Below are 4550 nucleotides of genomic sequence, written 5' to 3'. Positions count from 1 at the left end.
CTCTGTGCCTGGCCTGTGGTGTGTGAACTTCGTGGTCGGCGTGTATGTGTGTGGACTCCGTGGTCAGCGTGTGTGTGTGTGTGAACTCCATGGTCAGTTGGGGGGGGGCACTTGTGCACCAGGGCGACCATGTAATGTACAGTTCGAGATGGACACATGCGGGGGAGGGGTGGGGTGCTGGCCATACCTGAGTGAGGACTGCAGGCCTACCCGGGACCAAACCAGGGTCACAGCCCAGATGACTGAACTGCACGAGGAGCAATTCCAAGAGGAGTCAGGTCCGCGGCTGGAGGCAGCGCCCCGTCCTGGGCAGCCCACCTTGGTGGTAGCTGTCTGTTTCCACGCTGGGATCACCCAGGGTTCCCACACATCCTGCTCTTGGAAGAAAAACCGACACACACGACTCTGCCACCCCGACAATAGTTCACGTTCCCTGTGGGCCCATCGTGGTCATCCGTGGGGCCCCACGTGCCGTAGGCCAGGCCTGCGCCAGTCCCTGCTGGCCACCCCCCGCTGGCCCGAGGGCAGGTCCGCGCCCCACGGCCACAACCTCGGGGGAGGCAGCCCACACTGGCCCTTGGGCTGTGGGTAGTGGGGAAGAGAGGCCACACGTGGGCTCAATGTCACCGTGGAGCCCTCCTGGTGCCCACAAGGACAGGGTGAGAGGTCAAGGCTGACGTCCAGTGAGTCTTTAGTCTCAGATAAAGCTGTTCCTGTCGCTTGGTGCTGTGTTCTGTGTGTGGGTCGTGTCCCATGTCACTCGCCTGGAGTACAGTGTGCAGGTCCTGCCTCTACAGACGTCAGAGTCAGCCCGACCTGCCCAGTGCGGCGGGTGACCCAGTGCGGCGGGTGGTCGGGGCAGAGCTCAGGGTGTCGCCTGCAGACACGGGAACACTCAGTGGGCCTGTCTCCTCAGCAGGGTGGGTTTGTGCTCACTTTTTCCTCTTGGACCCAAGAATTGTTTGGGGGAGTTGACCTAATTTTTTTCAATTGTATATTCTCTCTTTTCCATCAATCACTGTACAGATAATATTTTAAGAACAGACACACACACAGGAAGTCAGGTGTCTTTCTCGGGGAAACTTGGAGAAGGCCCCCCCCCCCCAAAAAATAGTCCCGTCCAGTTCCCTCACATCACATTTCACAATGGAATTTTCAAACGCTTAATTAGAAAAGTCACTTCTGTCTCTCCCACCTGAGTTTATAGACAGATGTCGTCACAAGTCTTGGGGGCCACACCCCACACACTCCCCCTTCACCCAGAACGGCCGGCACAGCCCCCACAGCCCCTTCCAGGCCGGTCCCGACCGCAATGTACTGTAGCGTCTCATGTCCAGTAGTACAGAAGTCTATACCTACTGCACTGGCTTAGGTGATACTTAAGGAGAAATTTGAGTGTTTTTTTTTTTTTTGCTCCTGTGGACAAATCAATTTAAAAAACAAAACCAAAAACATGATCCCGGCCGGCGTGGCTCAGTGGTTGAGCGTCGACCTATGAACCAGGAGGTTGAGGTTCGATTCCCGGTCAGGGCACAGGCCCAGGTTGCAGGCTCGATCCCCAGTCGGAGGGCGTGCAGGAGGCAGCCGGTCAATAATTTTCTCTCATGGATGTTTCTCTCTCTCCCTCTCCCTTCCTCTCTGAAATCAATAAAAAAATATTTAAAAAAATACAGAAAGTACGATCATACTACACAGGTTTAGCCTAGTAGAAGAGAGAGCCTCTAAACAATTGCTCATGGCACAGGGCCCTAGAACACCCATAGAAGGGTGACCCCCGTGCTGCGTTAGCGCAGAGGTCAGCGTGAATAACCTGTCTCTGGCCATGGAGCCAGGTGGGGCTTCCACCAGAAGGGCTTTAAGGGCTGCATAGGAGTTCGCCTAATAGTATAGTGAGAAAGCAGTGGAGAAAATACATACTTTGGGTCTCAAAATTAGTCCTGCTTCAGAACCACTGGAGGGCTTTTGGGAACAGGGGTCCCTGAGCCCCACCCCGAGTTTCTGATTCAGTGGGTGCGGGGGTGGGGCCTGAGAATTTTTGTCTCTATCAAGTTCCCAGGGGATGCTGCTGCTGCTGCTGCTGCTGCTGCTGCTGCTACTGTCACCCGAAGGACCACCTCTGGAGAGCGGCTGACGCGCACGCAGACCTGGCCTGCAGTCGCAGCGCGTTGGGGGAACTGTAAGTAACTCGGCGTCGCTGGAATTTGATGTGTCTGAGCGATTCGTTGAGAGAGCTAGGGAGGCGCCTGCGTGTCCAGGAGGGGTGGGCAAGGGAAATGGAGAGACTCGGCGGCGGGCACCAGGATACAGGACATAGGACGTGATCGCATGTCTAGCCCTAATGATGCGAGATGATACGTGAGTGACCTTCGGCCCTAATGATAGGAGATACAGTAGCCCGTGGCGTAACTGTCAACCCCGTATGTTACGAGGCGAGATGACGGTCAGCGGGCGTTGTGCCCCCTTCACAGCTGAGGTCACTGCCCGCTGTCGCGCGGCTCACTGGTTGGAGAGGTGGAGGCAGAGGACACGGAGGAGGACGCCTACAGTTTCTGCTTTGGAGGCAGATGCCAGGCGATGCCGTGACCACGGCGGGGAGTGCAGGGGTCGGGGGAGCAAGTTTGCACCATGTGTGCCGTTCTCGTCGCTGTGCGTCCTGATGGCTCCCTCTGGCTGCTGCTCAGTGGCCTGTGTACGGACCACCCACCGTCCCCACCCACTCGCCTGCGGTGGGCACGGGGCTGTGTGCACATCCACAGAGGTGTGTGTGGGGGGGGGGGCTCCCCCGACGTCTCTCACTGCGGTTGCTTTTGTGCCTCTAAAGCAGGGGTCCTCAAACTTTTTAAACGGGGGGCCAGTTCACTGTCCCTCAGACCGTTGGAGGGCCGGACTATAGTTTAAAAAAAACTATGAACCAATTCCTATGCTCACTGCACATATCTTACTTTGAAGTAAAAAAACAAAACGGGAACAAATACAATATTTGTATTTGCATGTGGCCCGCGGGCCGTAGTTGGAGGACCCCTGCTCTAAAGTCTCTTACTCAGCCCGGCCGGTGTGGCTCAGGGGTTGAGCGTTGACCTATGAACCAGGAGGTCAGGTTCGATTCTGGGTCGGCACAGGCCCAGGTTGCGGGCTCCATCCCCAGTGGGGGGCGTGCAGGAGGCAGCCGGTCAGTGCTTCTCTGTCATTGTTGTATCTCTCTCTCCCTCTCTCTTCCTTCCTCTGAAATGAATGAAAACATGTTTAAAAACGAAGTCTCTTACTCAGAGGTGGAAGGGGTGTCCCCACAGCTCCTGGCCTCTGGGTGTCACCCTAATGGCTCCCGAGCCTCAGGCGTCGCCCTGAGGTGTAGGATTCCTTGTGCCTCTTCCTGCTTTTGCGGGGGGGCGGGGGGCAGGGGGCAGGGGGCCTGCAGGCAGGACACAGAACTCCATCCCTGAACCCGCCTCTCCCTTTCCGGGTGTTGCCCCGCTTGTTAACGTGGCGCGATGTCTGTCTGCAGCCACCAGAGGGCGCCGGCCGCCTGAGTGATGGAAAGCGCCCCACAGGCAAGGAAAGGCGCCCGGTTCTCCCAGAAAGTGGCCTGTGGAGCGTTGCCTCCCGGGCTATCCAAGTCTCGGGGCGCTTGTTCAATTGTCGCAGAAGTGTTACTGACTCCCCCCAAGCCCCTCGGGTTCGGGGCGCCGTGGGTGGGGCTCAGGCCCCAGCAGGGAGCGCGGTGTCTGGCGGGTGTGTGAGGCCGAGGCCGGTGTGGAGCTGGGCCATGGGCGGCCGGGGCGGGGACCTCGAGCCCAGAGGAGGGGCCGGGAGGGCCTGGGGCCCAGGCTCTGAAGAGCGCAGAAGTGAGTGAAAAGGGTTTTTCCGAGAAACCAAGGCCGGCTCCGGGGGGAGGAGAAGGGAGAGCCCCCACCTCCCACGCTGACCCAGAAGCACCCCAGTTCTCCCCCTCGCCCTCCGCCCATGTCCTGAGCGAGGCTCCAGGACACATTCCCGCCCGAGGGCCAGGCTGTCCACAGCACCGCCGCCGGCCACGAGGGGCAGCGCGCAGCGCCTGTGACAAGAGTCCTGTCCAGCACCAGGACGCTGTCCCCTCCTCTGAGTGCCTGCCTGCTTGCTCAGGGTCAGGAGCTTCCGGTGCAACCGGCCTATGTGACGGTCATTCCCCGGAGCCGGAGCCAGGGAAGAGTGGAGAACCGTGGGAACCGTGGGAGCCATGGGAGCCGTGGGAGCTGGGGCTGCACAGGCCGGGAAGCCCCTCCTGCTGACCGTCCTTTCTCAGCGGAGATGGGCCTCGGGGCAGCCGCAGGGAAGGGTGGAAGAGAGCGTCCCGCTTCTGCTTACAGTTCGAGCCAGCGGCGTGTCTGCCTCCCTCCCTCCCGCACGTGAGTCCGCTGGTCTCCGGGGGCCACTTGGACACAGCCGGTGCCCTGACCCGGGCCGGGATCGAGCCTGCACCTGAGGCATGTGCCTGTGGCCGGAATCGAACCTGGGACCCTTCAGGCTGTGGGTCGGTCCTCTGTTCACGGAGCCAGGTTGGCGAGGGCTCGTCG

Source organism: Myotis myotis, unplaced genomic scaffold (assembly GCF_014108235.1).
Source record: "Myotis myotis isolate mMyoMyo1 unplaced genomic scaffold, mMyoMyo1.p scaffold_m19_p_47, whole genome shotgun sequence".
Lineage (NCBI taxonomy): Eukaryota > Metazoa > Chordata > Mammalia > Chiroptera > Vespertilionidae > Myotis > Myotis myotis.
This window is presented reverse-complemented; position numbering follows the sequence as displayed.